General features: G+C 33.3%; 2 protein-coding genes across 7 annotated transcripts in view; one reads left to right on the plus strand and one right to left on the minus strand.

Annotated features, from left to right (window-relative positions):
- Positions 1-21,010, minus strand: part of LOC115218522 (syntaxin-binding protein 1) — a 163,730-nt gene that overhangs the window by 130,330 nt on the left and 12,390 nt on the right. The gene's annotated exons all lie outside the window — the stretch shown is intronic.
- Positions 1-21,010, plus strand: part of LOC115218494 (rap guanine nucleotide exchange factor 1) — a 211,035-nt gene that overhangs the window by 64,775 nt on the left and 125,250 nt on the right. The window lies entirely within an intron of this gene.

Consider the following 21,010-nt stretch of genomic DNA (forward strand, 5'->3'; position numbering starts at 1 on the left):
GGTTATTAGCTATTGCATTGATGCCAATTTGGATGAGTCTTTGGATGAGTCATACATGAAAATAGTAGTGAAAATAACAACACTAATAAATAGTAGTAATAGTAACAATACAATAGTAATATTAACTATTGTTTCTAGTGTTTCAAGTTCATGTCCAGCTAGCTCAGTAATGAATGCTATTTATTTTCTATTTTAAAATATTATTGTCAGTATTTGGCATTAATAATAATAATAATAGTAAACAACAGATATGGTTTATTATTATTTTTATTTTCATTCATATTTGCAGCTATTTTCTACTTTTGTATGCTGTAAACCTTCATGAAAAATAATATATGGCTTCAATTTCTAACAACTAGAAAATAAATTACAGTATTTAACAGTGTATGCTACATGTAAATAGTTGTTGCTTCTCTCTTAATTAACTGTTACTACTATCATTCCTATGTTACCAAAAACCCCTAACACAATTTCCCCTGGAACTATATTTTGGGTGCTACAAAAGAACACAATTTTTTGGTTTGTTAGCAGGGTGGTGGTGGGGTGTTGCTAAGAGTGTATGAGTAAGCCTTGCACAGCTGAGAAACATTTTCTTGAAGAGTCTCTCAGTAAAACACCAACAAAATCGCATTGTCTACAACAGGCCTGCTGCTTTTTGCCTCCAAGAAAATCAGAAAGAATGTTACAATGCCCCAGTAATATTTTTGTTTTCCTTTTTTACTTGCTCACTTTTTTCAGGAACCCTGGAATAGTGAGAAGTTATTTTTCTGTGTAAGCTGAACAGGAAACCATAAACCATAATTCATATAATAAATAAACCCCCTTTGGTCCAGATGCTATTCTAACAATAGGTGTTATGTATTAAGATATTTATATCATTAATTCTTAAAACTCTCCTACACTGAAGTCAATATAAAAAAAAATATATATATCCACTATATTCAGTATAAAAAAAGATATTCACCATTTTTATATTATTCTGGTTAATGATTACTTGAATATGAAATGATATTGTTAAAGTTAGAAATTATAGAAAATATGCTAGTTCATAGCCAAACCTGCATTTTTTCCTTTTAGTTGTAAAAGAATAAAAAAAAAATGCAGAAGTTACAGAAATGTGCTGAATACATACACATATAGTTCCCAATTGGCTGGTTGTTATCTGAACTGATAATTTTTTTTTATCTCTTTATCAATGTACTGTGGTGGTGTGTGTTAAAACTATAAAGTTAGTGGAAAGTTTAAATAATGTAAACTAACGTATGAAACAGAAGCTGAAACATTTTCGGGGCTCCAATCCATGTATGACCATTAGTTTACAGTAACTAGAATTTCTGGTTGTTGGAAGACATTGTAAGAATTGTGACTTGTTTTATTTCTGAAATATTAACAGCTCTATCAGAATAATGATCATACCTATAATTAGTCACACATTCCTGTCTGTATAGATTATGGCATACTGGCATCAGTATGCCATAATGGTATACTAGTATCAACTATCATCACCTCTCATTCAAGGCAGCCTAATATAAAGTTGCCAAAATTACATTCTAGATATTAGGCTTCCACTTCAAGATCACAAGCTACCTTATTCTTGATCATATACTGCTGTTCTACAAAGCTCGAGTTGGAGAACTGCTCATATATTTAATATCTTTAGACCATATTCTAAAAGAAGACCAGTCTGCTAATAAGCAGACTCATGCACTAACCCACTACAAAAGCTAGCCCATCAATACATTTTTTCTTCTCTGTCTTTCACTTTTTCTACGTTAGCTCTTCTCTAAATCATGTAGTTGCATACCACCTTTATCTCAGCCCATTCAATGTACATGTCATGCTTCCTCTCTTCACTCTTACTGTATACACCAATGTACCAGCTTTGTCTCTCCGAAACACCAATGTACCGGCTTTGTCTCTCCATAGCTTGAGTCCCAGTGCAGCTCCTCTTTCCATCACCTCCAGCAGTTTGGCAGTTAGCCCCAAACTCTTCAGGTGGCTTATGACCTCCTTTGCCAACATTATGCTCTCATCCACCAGGATGTCATCAATATAGGAAATGGTGGCTCTTTTCACTTTGTCCACCTTTCTCAGGATAGTTTTGAGAATCATTGCCATAATCTTCAGTGCTGAATTTAACCTGAATCCCAACCTGGTCAGGCAGTATGTCCGAGCCTTATACCTTACTAGCTGATATTTCCACAGTCTCTCATCTACATGCAGCTGCAGGTATGCTGACTTCAAATCAACAATTATGGAGACCCTTGTCATCTGCCTCCCCTCTCTTATTCAAACCCTCTCCACTACTCTTTGTTTGACCCCTTCTCATTGTTGCAGTCACTGCTAAAGGTGTCATCCTGCAACATGAGACAATGACTCTGGCCCAAGATATTACCTCTCCCATTGCCATGGAGTGAATATTTGGCAGCTTCTGCAGTTTGACCAACATGTGGTCAGGAAATCCTGTCACAAATGCTAAGTTAACTGCTTGTTCCAACACGTCATCCCTGTATCCTGCAAATCTGGCTAATCTCCTGATTTCGTTGGTAAACACATCAACCTGTTCACCCTTCCACTTCACTTTCCCAAGTTGATCTTATGCCATAAATGGCCCTTCTGTAAAAGCCTCCATCAGCTGGACTTGCATTTTTTCGGCGCTTAACTGGTCCTTCTTCTCCATTTCCAGGTATAGTGCCAATGCCAATCCATCGAGGTACAATGGTATGAAACTCGCTAGGTTATCTGTACTGTAGAGTCTTGCCACCTACTTAATTTTTTGCAACCAAGCGGTGACATCTCCCTCACTGCAAAATGGCCTAACCATCTCGTTCAAAACATGGACCATGCCCATCACTTTTTTTTTTGAGTGAAATAGCTTGTGATGTGAAGGAGGAAAAAGACGGAAGCAAAGAGAATTGCGATAGTCTTACCTGTCGGTCTGGTAGGGTCACTTACAACGTCCAATTGCTCCGTCTCGATCTGGAAGGTTCACTCACAACATCCACGTACCATCTAACACATCTACTTTCATACGCTGTTCACCACCAACTGACTGCTCGCGCCTTGCCAACCCCGCATGCCCACCATGGCCCTTCCAGTGGGACCCACAGGCCCCACTTCTGACAGGACATGCATACTCCCTCACTTCCAGTCCTTCCTTACAACACAACCTGGCTCATAACACCACAGAAGCATCTAAAGTATTTATGTTCTTTGTTGAAGGAATACAAATTCAGTCTTAACTCTCCACTAGCAAACAACAGTTGGAAGTAAGCTATTGTTCTTGTTTAACCCAAAGTCAACCTGATTGAGTAAACCCGCTTCAGTCATCCTGTTTTTGTTTTTTTTTTTGAGACATATTGTATCTTAAGGTTACATTATAAAATGTACAACTTTTTTTTTAAAGATTGTCATCATTTTTAACATCCATTTTTTTATACTTGCATGGTTTGGATGGCTTGATGGGAGCTGGCAAGGCCAAGAGCTGCACCAGGTTCCATTGTCTGCTTTGGTTTGGTTTGGTTTGGTTTCTACAACTAGATACCCTTCATAACACCAACCGTTTCACAGTGTATACTGAGTGCATTTTACATGGGACCATCACCAGTGCTTTTTATGTGGCACCAGTCCAACCAAGTGTGTAATGTTGTCAAAAGAGAAAACAGTGGTTTGGATGTGGGGTGAATAACATTGAGAATTGAAGAAAGGCATTGAAATGATTCAAAGACTTAGGATAAAAAATATAAGGTGATATAAACATAACCAAAATCAAACATTTAAGATATAAGTGGACAGCCGGGTTAATGATGATTTACTTTTTTCTTTAATGAAACAATTACTACATTATATCAGATATTTATAAGAAAAATTATAACTTAGTTTATGTACTACTTCTTTAAGAGTCTTAATACATTTTTTACCCTTTTTCATTTTTGGTTAAAATGTGTTTGTCACAAGCTTAAGTTTTAATCTTGAACATTTCATTTTGTAAACAAACTATTCATATTACTATCTCAATTATTATTCACATATACTGGGCTAAATTTTTCATTTTGCTCAAATACAATTATCTGTACATATATCATCCCAGAAGACTTTTTTGTTTACCAGTTTTTACATATGTAAATGCTAGTAATCATGTTCATTTTGAGGTCACATTGTTTACTAATTGATGCTATTGTTGTCTATTAAATCATCCTTGATCTACCTATAATTTGTAATATGACCTTGTTACAAGAACATTTGACTTGTATTTTCAGTTTGTTTTCATCCAATTTCCTTTAAAACTAAACTGATAGGCTACATAAAACTGATATATATTCATAGACAAAAAGGATAAATAAAATTCAATGCTATCATGTCTTAATCCAACAGTTCAAAATTTAACATATATAAACAATATAATAATATAAGATGAAATTTTAGACTTTGGAGTACATTTCAGAGGAAAATGCAATGTCTTTCTAAGCCCAGTTGGAAATCATGTTAAATGATATTAATATATCACAAAGAAATGGCTCTGGAGTTTTGTTAGCCAGGTATCAATACATTAAGCTATATTTGTTGAACCCCATTAATAAATAGTTTAATAAATTCACTCTTTAAGTAATATTCATTAAGAATTGTTCTCTGTTTTGTTTGTTTTCTATGACTTTTTAATTACTAGAAACATTTGTGAAATTATTTGGATGACACTCTTTATATTATGGGAATGTTAAGTGTTTTGTATTCTAAAAGTAAAGAATGAAATATTTAAAGGTTTCTGGTATTTATAAAATTTCTTAACTGTTTATCCATCTAATTCTTATTTTAAATTCAATCTAAAGGTCTATCCTATAGATTTTTATTCTGTATTAGACTACCTTTTAAATTTTAAAATTGTTTTTGCCCACATAATGCAAAACCTTTAAATAAAGTAGTTCTCTCAAAATTCTAAATTATTCATCTATTTTGGAAAATAAATATTTAGTACACATACAATTCAACAGCAGTTTCTTTGGCTATTGACAAAGGAACTTATCTTGGAAAAGTAACTATTAATCCATAGTCAAAATATTGATTTCTTATATTGGCTCAAGGACACAAACTTATAGGGGAGAGTATAGTTGCTAAATCAGCTATATTATTAATAATTATTTTAGGATCTCTGGAGGGAGAAAAGGCAAAGTTAACCCCAACATGATATGAAATTCAAAAGTCAAAATTTTAGCAATGCTGTAAAGAAGTGGAATCCCTGCTGAAGACATTTGTAATATGTGTTACAATAAATGTTCCTCCTCCCACTTTTTGTCATAGTGATTGGCAACTGTAAAATACTTTCTTACAACTAATATCCTGAGAACTAAGATGTTCAGTCTGTCCCTAAGATATAATGTCAGCCTCGTAAATAGGACTAGCACTTTCTGGTCTACTATTACATACATTAAGAATGATGTGGAATAGGAAAATCCTGCATGTTTAGTCATTACTCCTTTCTTTGCAGCATAGCATAGCAAATTTGAATGCTGGGACCTTGTGAACTAGATCTTGGCAAGTAATTGATACCATAGAATGTAGACATGTAGATATATGTTGCATGCAAGCACAGAGATGAAAATTAGTGCATCTGTAAGAATGATCACAAAATACATGTTAAGGTCTAAGCTGCGAACATTGGAACTGAGAGAGTTGCTATACTTTTTGCGAGAAGTTGAACTGGAAAGGTGTTAGAATATAAGTAAATGACAAATTTAAAGGTAGATGAGCAGTTATGTTTGTTTGAGGAAGCAATATAAGCTGAACTAGCTCACAAATTATTGCATATTCTATTAATTTGTTATCTTACAAATATAAAAAAGATTAACCAAACATGGAAGACCTTTTGGGGGAGGGGGATTTTTTTTTTTACTTAAAGGTGGTATAATAAACTTTAATGTAAATTGGATAACATTGGTAAGTTACTGAGAAGCCTAATATTATCGTTGTTGACTTAACCTTTCAGTAAACAGTGTTGGATATACGGTCAACTCTGTCATTTAAAGAACACTTCTTTGCTAGATGAAAGTTAACCAGCAACAAAAATATATTTACCAAGCTGTCCTTAAATATCTCATTGCAAAGTACTCAAATAACAATGACATTTGATAAAAGATGGACTTGACTAGAAATATAGGATTGTCATCAACAGAGATGAGTAATAATAGTATCATATCAACCTCTTTAGGAAAGCAAGGACTGCAAACTCAGATGATGTAGACATTTTGATGCAAAATATTGTATGCTATAAAAATTTGAATACATAATTAATTATCCCAGTTGAATATATAATTAATCTTCAATGTAGCACTGAAATTGTAAGATATTTGTATGTTTTAAAAGTTCCTTTTATATTAAAGATTCATTGATAAAAGCTTGTTAACAAGCTTTTATCAGTTATATACTACAAGTAAAATGTATTGTATTCTTCTCATTTAGCCAGTTAAATATTCAGAAAAGTTACAGTTATTCTTAAAAGTATTTGAAATCACAAACCACCTTATGAAATAGAAAAGAAAGGAAAGTGCATAAGACTCCTAAAAGCATAGAAAGTCTTGTGAAATATGCTAGATGGGGAACAGATATTGTAACCAAAAGGTTACTGATATTCTAAGCATGTCCTTTGAAAATAAATCAGTCATACAGATCAAATCAACATTTGTATACAAGAAAATCAATAAATTAAAAAACAGATCATTGTTGAATAAAAACCTTTTTAAGTATTTTATTGTTGTTCTTGTTTAACAAATAGCAAGTTAACTCTGACACTCAAAAGCATTTCAGTATGAATTTTTTTCTTTTAACAAAGTGTATCTAGGACAATATTTTCTAGTGTTCCCTACCTTTTATAAGATAGTAGGATGATAAGCAGAGCAACTGACTGCTTAGAAACTTATTCAAAATTGTTTAAATTATTTATATATAGAAACAATGCACTTTGAAGGTAATTGGAGTATCCTGTCTGTCATAGATGTGTTAGACATTTCACAAGAGTTTAAATGTTACTAGATGGTTATTGAATTATATTAAATTTACAGGAAATATCCAAATGCAAGTGGGTATTTTTAACTACTTTGAAATACGATTTGTGCAGTTTCACAAGCTTGCAAAATTACAATCAGTTTAGAAATCAGAAGTATTTTAAAATACATTGTAGTTGTGAACCCTCATGCTGGTGGCATGTAAAAAGCACCATTCGAACGTAGCCGATGCCAGCGCCGCCTTGACTGGCTTCTGTGTTGGTGGCACATAAAAAGCACCAACCAATCGGGGTTGTTGCCAGCCCCTTCTGGCCCCCGTGCTGGTGGCACGTAAAAAGCACCCACTACACTCTCGGAGTAGTTAGTGTTAGGAAGGGCATCCAGCTGTAGAAACACTGCCAGATCAGACTGGAGCCTGGAGCAGCCTCCTGGCTTCCCAGACCCCAGTCTAACCATCCAAACCATGCCAGCATGGAAAACGGACGTTAAACAATGATGATGATTGTACAATAATAAAATGTTTTATTTACTAAAACATAGAAAAATTCTTTGTAGGTAATGTGTTTGCATGCATTTCTGAGTAACTATAAGGTACTCCCAAACTACATACAATGAGTACAGTTGTAATGATGGAATAATTTTTTTGAGATCATTGGTTTAGAGTTTCATTGAATTAGAAAAAATTGTTTTAAAATGCCTATTCATTCAAGCAATAAATAAATTAGAAAGGTGTATTTTTGACATATTTCTGAAAATAATTATATCAAATAATGCTAATTTGACTCCTCTAACCTATTCTATCATGGAAAATAATTATAAAAAGTAGGATAATCAAATATAATAGATAGAATTAACATATTTTGTAAATCACTTGTCCAAAATTTATTCTATCCCTATATCAATTATTGTTTTTAAAGTATTCTCTTCATATTCATCACATTTAGTCAGTCAAGTATATATTTTTAAAAACTATAATCTTAAGAATTGCTGTTTCCTGTTAAAGTTTATTATCTATATTTATTTTTATCGGAGAATTCAGATCATCACACTCTAGTTGGGTAGATTTTGCAATTAAAGAACAAAACATACATACACACACACACACATATTAAGTAGCTCATATTTTGAAGTCAGCTATGAAGTAAGTGATACAAATAATACAGCTACAAAACATTTTTCAAATGTTTTCTGTTTATAAAATGCTGAAGAAAAACTCACTGTTGCATCACTTACCTACATAAAGTCTACATAAGTTTATAGTGTTGTTGCCTAAATTTAGAAAAGAAAAAAAATGTTAAACTGCATTAAACCTGGAAGCAATTACTCAACCCGTCTAACTTGTGGGGTTAAGGTAATGTGGGAGGGAGTTCTTTTAAAATCTTTTTTTCTATTTTGAATACAAATTCTATTTCTCTGGAAATTCATTTCTAACATCATATCTAAATATGGTAAAATGACTTCAAATTTTTACTAAGATCAATGTTCTGTATTTAACTTCATGGTTCTATGTTTTAAAAGCTGTTGTGGATTTTTTTTTTTTTTGTCTTTGCACAAAATTGAAGAGAAATGAATAGCGATTTGAATAGATTTCTTTGGAAATAGCAAATTGTAAGGCAGAAAAGCAGCGTTCAACATGAATTTGTAGGTGAGATCTAGAATTGAATTAGTATATATACTTTTTAATTGTGGCTCAAACATTTAAATTTTGAATAGAGTTAGCTACTATTGAAACATTTTTAACCATTTAAGAATGTTGCTCTTAATAAAGAAATAATTTATATGTAGTAGTAGAATAGGAAAAATCTAGAATCCAAGATAGAAGTGAGGATCTGTGTCAGTCATAGTTATTTGATAGAAGAGTTCATAGAAGAGACAGATAAGTTTAGTTGACATGAGCAAGTACTGGATCTAATTTTTTTTTGTGTTTTGTTTTTTGCAAAACTGCTTTGTGAATCTTTTGAGTGACATCAATAAATTTTTATACCATAATTTATTAATGAGTGCTGAACAAGTGTTACAATTTACCACGCTTTGTATGTTGTTTAGATTTCTGTTGACTGGTTGAATGTTGATGCTCCAAATCATCCCTGATTAAGGCATTCAAATCATGTTCAGCCTTTTTTTCTTTTCCTGGCATAATGTATCTAGAATTGCATTATCCAATGTGTGTGTTCTTAACATGTTATGGTGTGATTATAGAGAGATTTGGCTGCTAATTATTGTAGGTTGACCAACCACATGAAAATTCCCTTGTTGACTTGTTCTTGTTGATTGATTATAATTATTAGGTGTAGTGGTTTATTGTATGACATAGTGATAGGCCAATAGCTTCTGTTAAGTGTAGAGTTGTGAGGATGCTTTTATCTTGTCAAAAGACATACCAATCTCTCTAGTTCTACTACCGTTTCAAAAAAATGTGAAATGGTTGCCATAGAAATCAAGTAAAAAAAATTGTGGGTAAAACATGATTCCTCAACACATATAAGAGAGCAGAATTGACCTGTCCAACACATGCTAGCATGGAAAACATGTGGAACAATGATGTTGACGATCATCATTGAAAGGGCATATCAATATCCACAATACCTTTAGGAACAAGCAAAACAACCATACTTGAGAAACTAATGTCTCCTCTAAGCTCTCTATAAATACTTGATAATTGCTCACCACTTAGCCTCATGATACATCCTCAAGCAAATTGTAATAAAACTTCTTTGGATATCAGGTTATGTTCTGAAGGCCTAAAGCTAATGTATTTGTAATGTGTATGGCATCAATTGTCATTGTGGTAATATCGCATAACATTACTTGACAACCATATTGTTCATTTCCTGATTGTTACTGTTGTTGATTAGCTCCTGATCAGACCAGATTGAGCAAACATATGATCAAAGATCAAAAACATACCAACCACGACCATCTCATCATTCTTTTAGAGGTATGTAAGACTATAGTGTCCAATACACCCTTCCCTTTCTTAAAAAGGTAGGATGGTTTTTTTTGAGGGAATTTGGTTGTTGTATCTAACCAGTCATATAACCATGTAATGGCTTCTTTGTTGGTTCTTAAAGTTATTGATTGTTTGCATGAGTAAAGAAAGTACACATTTTCTTTATTTTGTGAGTGGTCAAATAATAGCAATATTCTTAAGACTCTTTTTAATTTATATGTATATAAATACACGCACACACCAAGCTGAGAAGGAAATCTGACTTGAAACTTTTGCTTTTCTTTTTTTCTCTCACTTTTTTTTTTATCATACTCATGATTAAAAGCGATCTAGGTTATAAGTATGCAAAAGCAATCCAGACAGATTTGTCTAAATCAATGCTAGCATTAAGACACAATTGTTGTGGTTGATAATAAATCAGCCAATAAATATGCCTTAGGCTTTCTTTAGAAAACTGGAGTTGCTAAAGTTATAATTAAATTAAAATTTTAATTCCAAACTAATTTTAGAAACAGTATGCAAGGATGTTTTTTATAACCTATATTTTGTATATTTGCATGGATTAATTTAAAAATCATCAAATCTCTTTTCAAATTTCCTTTTATGAAACAAACTTTTTTTGTAATATCTTTTGTAATTTATTAAAGCTTATGACTGTGTGAAAAAAAATCTCTCGAAGAAGGTAGGGGTGCTTGCAAATTATTAGTGGAAATTTCTGATACCAAGTTGAAGTGTTAGTATTTTGTTTTTCTTTTTAACCATTAGTTACGGATTGAAAGCTGTTTTATTGTTTGCAGCTAAATTGTTCAAAATCTATATTCTCACAAATTAAGAATTCATAGGACTGGTGCTGAGTTCTTGTTTCTGTAATACTAAATATAAATGATAATTTTCTTCCTGTTTAGGGTATGAGTTCATCACAGTTAACTCTTGCAAAAGCTCGCTATTATTTCTCCAAGCTGTACATCACTACCATCATTTTAATGTCCACTTTTCTATACTTGCATGGCTGAGATGAAACTTGTTGAGGCAGATTTTTCTGCAGTCAAATGTTCTTCTTGTTGCCAACCCTCATCAGTTTTCAAGTAAAGAGATTTTTCTCCTACTCATTCAGACTCGAACTGCTCAGTGGCCAGACATGTTTGTATGGAAGATTGTAAATAAATAAGTGCTTGCATAGCAGTGATATTTGTTTACAATCAGTGTGCTATGTCAAGACAAGGAGACATGAGCACACACATGCACACATGTAAGCACACACACAGAGGCTTCTTTCAGTTCTTGTCTATGAAATCCATAAACAAGGCTGGGGCTATAATAGAAAACACTTGCCTGAGGTGCTGTGCAGTGACTCTCAACCAAGAATCACATGGTTGTGAAGAGAGCTTCTTAACCACAAAGCTATAACTGCTGCACTTTAACAAACTTCTTAAATACACAGCCATACCTGTACCTAGACAAATGGAGTCAAATAGAATGTAGTGTCTTTTCTAGAAACAGAAACTACGAAAGAAAAATATGTGCTGTTGTTATGAACTTGTGAACCTTAAGGTACTTGTGCTATTTTTTGCAGATGATCAATGTTCATAGTCTGCTTCAAGATATCAACCTACCTCAAGTTTGTATATAGTGGTAGTGGTAGCAAAGTTGAGAGGAAGATAATTCCAGGAAAATGCTGACATGAGGAAAAAGGATTGAGAAAAATTATCCAATAGATGGTGTAGGGTATGAAACTTGGTCAAAGTTTTAAGTGGAAGAGAAGTAGGCAATCATATTAGGTTTGAGTGGAAATAGCCAGTTAATAGCAAGAGACCACATTTTGTGTGTTGGTGAATAAGTAGTTAATTGTTGTGGGTTAACTTATAAGGATGGATAGATATTTGTTTTCTTTATTCTTGTGTATATGATGTGGGTGGTGATGCATTGTTCTAGTTGGACAAGTGTCACTTCACTATTGGAGTATACTTGTGCTAAGGGTCAGTAACCTTACAAAGGGTCTGAATGTGTTTCTGGTCCTGGAGAAAACATTGAGTCTTTATGACACACATTGAAGTACGTGCTATATATAGTTATCATAAAATACCATCAGAGATTATAAAGCCTGTTATTCATAGTGTGAAAATTTTAGCTGTGTGTTCATGTGTAGGGAGTGTAGCGTCTGCATTTTGGTGCTCATGTTGGCATATCCCATTGCAGAATGCTATTGAGGTCACTGCAGTGGTTTGCTTGTCTGATGAAAGGTATCAAGATAGCATGAAGATGAGGCCTATTCATAAAGGTTTAGAGAGGAGTAAAAATTGGTGTCATCTGCATAGGAGTGTATTGAGGGGGATGGTCAGAGAAAAGCAGAAAGAGGGAGACAGCTTTTGCAACAAGTGATATATTTTCTACACAGAAAAAAAACAAAAACATCTGATTTCACTCAGTGGATATTTTTAAAATAAAGCTTAAGCAAAGTTGAGTTAGTAACGCCGTTGCATACTTATTATTCCTTTTATGATTAGCATTTTGATTTAGTTAGACTACTTTATATATATATAAAGTAATCCTCTACACACTCTGTAGCTGTTAAAAATTCATTTATTTGCCAGATTTTTGGTCAGTTGTATATTGATTACCCATGACAACAAATGTTTTTATTCCTAGCTGGCCACGTAAGTGATAGAGAAAATTGTGTCCCTCTCAATCCCATACACTATAAAATCTGATAAATCAACTCCTAAATGGTTTATCCAAGGTTGTTTTGCTGCTGTACAAGAAAATACATTGCTTATAATACTTAGAGGAAAATATCCACTGACAACAACCATATGGTACACATATGTAAGCACAATTTGTACAGTATGACCAGCTAGTAAGTAAAACATGCCTGTCTATAATGCATGGCTTCTACACTCTCTGATAAAGTGAATGAATGCATTCTCTTATTGGGTTAGAAAAATTTTCAGTTTTGTTAAATCTTCCTTCCTACTACTTATCAACACAGATGACTCTTCAAGCTGTACTCCAGTAGCTAAAGTCAACAGTTACTTTAACTCCACCCTTTATGTATATATATATGTATATATATATATATATGTATGTATGTATAAGCAAAAATATTATTAATCTCTGAAACATCAGACTGGAGCCTGGTGCAGCCCCTGGCTTCCCAGACCCCGGTTGAACCGTTCAACCCATGCTAGCACGGAAAACGGACGTTAAACGATGATGATGATTATGGTATTGAGTATTCTTTCAATGCTACATGTGTATATATGACTGTGTATATATATATATATACACATACATACACACACGCAAATATGCACCATATTGCAGCTAGACTTCCTTTGCTTAACCTATCTTCTCTACTACCTATGTTCACAAAAACTAAATGCAATAAATTCTTTAATCTTTAAAATACAAATGGACCAAATAAACATTATTACTCTGAAACAACAGGTCCATGTCCTTCTCTAACTCTTTAATTTTGCTCTTTCTATTGATACATATCTCAAGATTTGAAAGCATCTTTTCAAACTTGACAACTACCAGCCTTAATGTTCTTAAATTTTAACAGCTGATCTTATTTTTAAAGTAAGGGAGGTGTTCATAATCACTTTAAATCAAGGACTCCTTTGCAATAAGGCCACCTGGAGATCTACTTTTTGTTACTACATTGCTACTATGAAGTTTAGTAAAAGCAAAGTGTTGCCTTTGAGAAGACTAAAGTCTTTGAACATACCTTAAAGAAGACTTCTCAGTTAAAATTGTTCATGGTTGTATGCACTTCTTGAATCTAACCATCAGATTACCCCCATTGCAGTCCTTCCTCAGTACTCTGAGATACTCTGAGTTTTTAGTACCCTGTTAATATTCGCCTTTCTCTATTGTACTTATTCACAGTTATCTCAAGTTGTGCACACTACGTTACACTCATGCTCAGATGATTTCATTGGTTTTGATTCATGTTACCCCAACCTCTCTCACAAAGAAATAAGTATCTCTCAAACATTTTGCAATTTTGACCTCATAATTTGGTGTCCATTAGCAGTAACAAAACATCTCAAGAACACAAATTCATCACAATATATCTCTTCTACTCACAAATAATATACTACTTGAACATGCCACTTCATACAAGTTCTTAGTTCATTAGACTCTCACAACCACTCGTGGAAACTATGCATCCTCTTCTTAGTAAGGACTATATCTCAAAAACTAGTTTCCATCTCTGGAGGCAAATCCTGTACAAAATACAAATGTCTACACTAGAATATTCCTAACATATTTGGGATGGCATGTAGACTTGATTTAACAAACAACTTCACCCCTACACACACACACATTCAGTTCCCATCTACTAATTCTATGTCCAGCCAATTCCCATCAATCAGTTTCACTTACAAGGCATTCATTAGCCCAAGGCTATAGTAAAAGACACTTGACCAAGGTGCCATGCTGTTGGGTCAAACCCAAGATCATATAGTTGTGAAGTGAACTTCTTAACCACACTGATATGCCTACATCTGAAAATAATTGGTAATCCTCTTATAGATCTCCTTCCAGACAGCTATCCACTTCAGAGAAGATGCACCATCATTCTTTCATTATCCTTGTTATTCATAGTTTTAAAGATACAAATGTGCCTTTCTTCTATAAGAAAATAAATGCATCTTTGAAAACAGGCATACAAATATTGGGTGTGAGAATATTCTGACCATAATGAACTATTGAAAGCTTTACAGAACCAATTGCTTCAGGTGGACCAATTACAGATGGAATGATAAATACATTTCTTGCATGCCTTAATGTCTAATTTTTTTGAAAATGCACACCAATTTTATCTCAAAAGTTTAAAAAGAAAACATAAAATAAGGTTTCAGCTCTTTCAGTTACTTAGATGCTTTATGAACAGTTTAGTGGATAAATAGATCCTGTTTGCAATACCACCTCCTCTTTACAGTGTATAAACACAATGTTTAGTATAGATAACTATCTTTTGGAGATATAATTGGCTTATGAAAAATGTAAAATTCATCCTCCAGGACATGCTAAATTTTTGAGACTTATTCATCATCATCATCATCGTTTAACATCCATTTTCCATACTAGCATGGGTTGGACGGTTCGACCGGGATCTGGGAAGCCAGAAGGCTGCACCTGGCTCCAGTCTGATCTGGCAGTGTTTCTACAGCTGAATGCCCTTCCTAACACCAACCACTCTGTGAGTGTAGTGGGTGCTTTTTACATGCCAGGCGAGGCTGGCAACGGCTACGATTGGATTGGTGCTTTTTACGTGCCACCAGCACGGAAGTCAGTTTAGGTGGCACTGGCATTGGCCACGTTCGGATGGTGCTTTTTACGTAGGAAGAAAAAAACATTCTCAATGGCAGGGATATATGATATATGTGTATGTGTATATATTCTAAAACTCCTTTATAACATGGATTTTGTTGAAGATTCATCTGTCAGTGCTAACTAATATGCCAGCATTAAAAGCAAATGTTCAATGATGATAATGACTGCTACTACTTCTTTTATAGATTTGTATGCTGTGAAGGTTTGAAATGTTTCTGAAAATTGTGCCATATTCCTTTTAAGCTGGCTTCATACTAGGCCTTTCTTATTCTTCATCTCTCAAATATCTTTATAAGTCCAGTTATATATTAGTGTTGATTCCTCAACTATACACTCCACCCTACAAAATTAACCTATGTCTATTAAAAAAGTCATTATTTTACATTTATTCTCAGGAAAATGAGTGCTTTCATATATGGAGTTATATCAGCACCCTGCAGTTTTTATTTCAGCTACTCTATTTCATAGTAAGCTGTAAGGGTAGAGTACTATGTAAACACAGTTTACCAAAATACATTAGTAATCTTTAGAAAAAACAGATAATAATAAAAATATTAATATCAATATAGACAGTAGAGGAGCATGGTAATTACCAGAAAAGGGGAACTAGCAGAAGTTATGCATAGAATAGACTGGGGAAAAGTGATGAGAAGCAAACCAGACTAGTTGATATAAACAGCTTCTACAAAATATACAAATAAAAATTAAAGTAAAAAAAAATACTTTGATAATGTGGAGAATTTTTTTCTAAACTAAATACATTTAATTAGCAATATTTTTTGTACCTTTTTCTCTTAAGTTTATTTTCTTTTTTTGTGATTTACCTCTTATCTTGTTCCTATTTTGGTATGTAATTTCTGGTTGCAAGATTTTACAATTAGATGTCCTTTCTGACATCAATCCCTGTGTTCAAGACTAAGAACTATCCATTAGTCATTTCTCTTTTCTTTTTTTTCTTTCTTCAACACAAAAAAAAGCTGCTTCAATTATCTAAATTTCTTAATTATATGTAGGTGTGTTTGCACATGCATGCTGTATATGTACAAAGCATTATCTTTTAGATAAAAGTAAGTAGTAGCTATGAAACTAGTTTTTTCTCTGTAACAGTGAGAATACATAATTGAGTTAGAAAGCACAGTCAAAGATATTTCCTTCTGAGTTTGCTTTTACGAAAAAGAAAGAAAAAAAAAAGAGATGTTATGTTGTATATAAATGAATAAATAAGTAAAAGTCGGTGAAACATTATTGAAATATCATCTATGAACCTACAATGGAGCTAGGTTTCCTGTAACTCAAACGCTGAGTCCATTCAGTGCAGTGAGGCCAGTAACATCAGAGTTTCACAAGTGCTAAGTCTATTTTTCTGCTCAGAAATATTTAATATGAAAAATTTATACTGTTGAATTATGAGACTTAATATTGAATTCAAAATTAAGTATTCAATAATATTCCTGATATATCTAAGATGGCAGAAAGTAATGTTTCAACATTTTCAGTTTTATTGACTGTTATTACTCACAGATACTTTGTGGGTGAAATTATATTTCTACCTTAACTAATATTGCTTTATGACTATTTTTACCTTTATACTTCCCTGAAATAAACCTACTTTTTAACAGGCTTAACTGGTTGTCTTTTACTGCTATATTTAGTCATAATTGTTTTATTTCTTTTTCTGTCATATTGTCTTCATTTGTCAGAAACATATGAAATAACATTATGCAATCAGGGGCCGTCTACTTGTTTTTACATTTTCTGTAGTTTAAGATGCTTAAATGGTATTTCTTATTTTGTCCCACTTCTTTTTTTAAGCGGTTCGTGTTCAGACACCTGAAGTGTTGCAAGCAACACTTGAGAGATTTGATTCTGAAATAGCTATGTTAAACTAAGCTTCATTCAGTTGTTATAACATAACAACAAATCTTATATCTAGAGATTGTACAAAGTAACTCATAATCTCTGATGGTGGTCCCACTGTCAAAAGTATTATCTCCTAACCACGAACATCACTATATTCTTTTGTACACCCACTGGTTGCACTCTTCACAGAGTGTTGAATTACTGCCTGTTCCTTTTTGACACAATCTTGTACACCCACACATGCTACCCTCCTGTTGTTTCTATAAGACTATTAATGTTATGACTATACGTACAGCAGAAGATTCAGCTATTTTTAATATTTTTGTTTTTCTCTGAATATATTTTTTTTCTAAAAAGGAATGAGGTTTATGTTATGACAGCTTGTGTGTGTGTGTAACAACAAAGTTTAACTTTTAAACTGTCCAAAAGATTTAGATACTTTAATTACCATTGTTAAATTTTTTTTTATTAAAGAAACAGCCATGTGCAGAATGGAAGAAAATAGCTCCAGCTTTTCAAATAAGAAAGCTAAGGGCAATAATTCTTAATAGTTAAAAATAATATTTAAACACTGACATAGTTAGCTTCTCCCTCTCCCCCTCTCTTTCTCTCCCCTCCCTCTCTCTCTCTCTCTCTCACACACACACACAGTCATTGGACTGCAGGTATCCTAAGCACCACCTTCAAGTTTAGGTTTTGGTATCATATTAAACTCAGTACTTATTTCATCAACATCTACTTATCAAATTGCTAAGTTATCTTTTAACTTAAAGGAAACAACTCAACACATAGGCATAGCCAGATGCCCTTTCTATCACCAATCCTTACTTGTTTTCAAGTTATTCTATAAATCTTTGAAAGCACAGAGCCAGCAGCAGATTTTTTTATAGAAAAATAAAACTTCACTGCTTGCATCTTGGTGCTTTTTCAAGCAAAGCATGCATGTTGTAAATATTTATTAGGCACACACACACACACACACACACACAATTGCATAATGTATGAACTAGAGGTCATTTTTAAAGAAAACGATGAATTAGTTTACAAATTTTTAAATTCCTTATTCAGCTGCCTTTCATGACTTGATAAATTTTTAAGGATCTATTTGCAAAGAATATATATTTGTAAATGTTTATGATTTAATTAATGTTTTTCCAAATGTATTAAATGTCTAATTTGTTTCTTCCACCAATTAAAAACAAATGAAAATCTTTTTGCATATTAATTTTCCTAAATTTCTGAAACTTGGTCATTAAATAGAATGAAAAAGTTTATCAGTTTAGCATTGCATCTAATGAATATTTTTCATTTTGGCTATGTAGCTAAAATATTTACAAGGGTGTACTTTGTTTGTAAAGCATCTTTAGAAATTGTCTGATTTTAGGTCATCAAAATATTAGAAACTGATGACTCTGGTAAGATAGATAGTGTCTATCATGATCAAATATGGGGAATATCTGTGTACCATGAGCTTAACATGGAAAGAGATGTTTTACTTTAGTCTCTACATGCAGACTCTAAATAGATGTGCACTCTAGTGAACATTTTATTACTAGAGAATTCTAGTCTGAGGATGATTGCTGGAACAACTTCTCAATGCTGAACTCAATACTGCAGGGGACAACTTTATAGTGTTGTATATGTGTTGTGAACACAATCACCAGCCTATCTGTACTCTATATATCACTTTCTGATGATTGGTGGCTCTAAAATTATATGTACTTATCTACCAGGGCTGCAATATTTGATTGACATGTCAACAGTTATCTGTTTATTTTTCAAGAGTATCAAAGTTATACTCTTGAAATTTTATTATTCACATACATGAATGTACACACATATAGTTAACAAAAAGAATTAGTTTGATAAAAATCAAACTTTAAAGTTAATGAGTAGATAATGCTTGATGACTATTTCATATTTGATAAATTGCTTGAATACATAAGAGTTCAAAGAAATCAATCATTATCAACTAAAAAGCATACATAAGGCAACATTCTCTCTTAGTTTGTAAATTTCAATAAGTTCATGTCATCATCAGAAGAGAATCCTAGCATTTTGAGACAAACCTAGCATTGAGAATATGTGTGTTAGGAGAAGAGATAAGGAGGAAGATAAGATGAAAGACTTGGTAGCTCAGTGGCTTGAGTGACAAAAGTGAAAAGTGAAGCAGGGCAACATTATCACTCAGGACACTGACTTATTATCTAACTCTCTTTTTACTTAGGAGTGGAGGGTAAGGAGGAAGAAAGATAACTAAAGTATATATTTTCAGTATTACCTTAAAAACATTTTTTCTCTCATGAAGTGTTTTGCCCAAAACATCAGGTTACTATTCTCCTTGTGACATAGGAACTTCACTAAATGTTTGTTTCTTTTTACATTCTATGAAGACTATCTTTAAAGCATTTTATTACTTACTTTTTTACTTTGTACTAGCATTACTGGAGTTAGTTTTATAAATTTTGATAATTCCATAATACTTGTTTCATAGTTGGAGGTTGTTTGTCCTACAAACCAATCAACAGCAAATGGGGAATAACATCTATATCCAGTTATGCATACTTTTTCAATAGACAAACACTATAGATGTAGAAAGCTTTGAAAATTTAAGCATTATGTATTAAATTTTTTTTAATAGAAATTTTAAACATTGTGTCCAATATTGGCCAAAGAAATTACTCCTCATTTTCTATGGAACTGAGTGAAGTAAGTAATGTATTCAAGTCATGTGCATAGCCTCTTCCTCCAGCCAAACCAATAAAAGTTTGTTAAAGTCGTTAAAGTTTAGTCCCAGGTCAGATCTATGGTTAGAGGCATTCAAGCCATGACCATCTCATTACTGTTTTATGACTAGTGTTGGTTTGTTTACATCTCTGTAACTTAGCAGTATTGCTAAAGAAATTGATAGAATAAGTACCAGACTTAACAATAAGTACTGGAGTCAATGTAATCAACTTACCCCTTCCCCAAAGTTGCTGGCCTTGTCCCAAAATTTGAAACCAATATTACTGAAATTTAAGGTGGCGAGCTGGCAGAATTGTTAGCATGACGGGCTAAATGCTTTATGGCATTTCATCCATCTTTACATTCTGAGTTCAAATTCCTCCATGGTTGACTTTACTCTTCATCCTTTTAGGGTCGATAAAATAAGTACCAGTTGAGCACTAGGATCAATGTAATTGACTTATTCTTCTTACGAAATAACTGACCTTGTGTCAAAATACGAAACTACTATTACTGTGAAATTAATTTTTATTGTTTTCTCTTCAAATAGCAAATCATTTGAATCAAAAAAAAAAGTTTAGACATAAGCATCAAATTGAGATAGAATAAGGCCCATTCGTGAACCTGCTTTTCTTCAGTGTCTCAAACTGGTGTTTGTTGTGCACATAGGCACAGGCATGGCTGTATGGTAAGACGTTTGCCTCCTAACCACAAGGTTCCGGGTTCAGTCCCACTGTGTGGCACATTGGGCAAGTGTCTTCTACTATAGCTTCAGGCCTACCAAAGCCTTGTGAGTGGATTTGGTAGATGGAAACTGAAAAAAGCCTATCGCATATGTGTGTTTGTGCATACACACCCCTCCACCGCTTGACAGCTGGTGTCGTTGTGTTTATGTGCCCATAACTTCGCGATTCGGCAAAAAAGACTGATAGAGTAAGTACTAAGCTTAAAAAGCAAGTACTGGAGTCGATTCATTCAACTAAAAATTCTTCAAGACGGTGCTCCAGCATGGTCGCAGTCAAATAACTGAAACAAGTAAAAGAATAAGGGGAAATGAAAATTTCCAAGATAATTTACGCTCTGTATTAGTTATCTCCCTTGGAGATGGTATCGCGTTTTGAACACTAAGGCAACA

Source organism: Octopus sinensis, linkage group LG1 (genome assembly GCF_006345805.1).
Source record: "Octopus sinensis linkage group LG1, ASM634580v1, whole genome shotgun sequence".
Taxonomy (NCBI): Eukaryota; Metazoa; Mollusca; class Cephalopoda; order Octopoda; family Octopodidae; genus Octopus; species Octopus sinensis.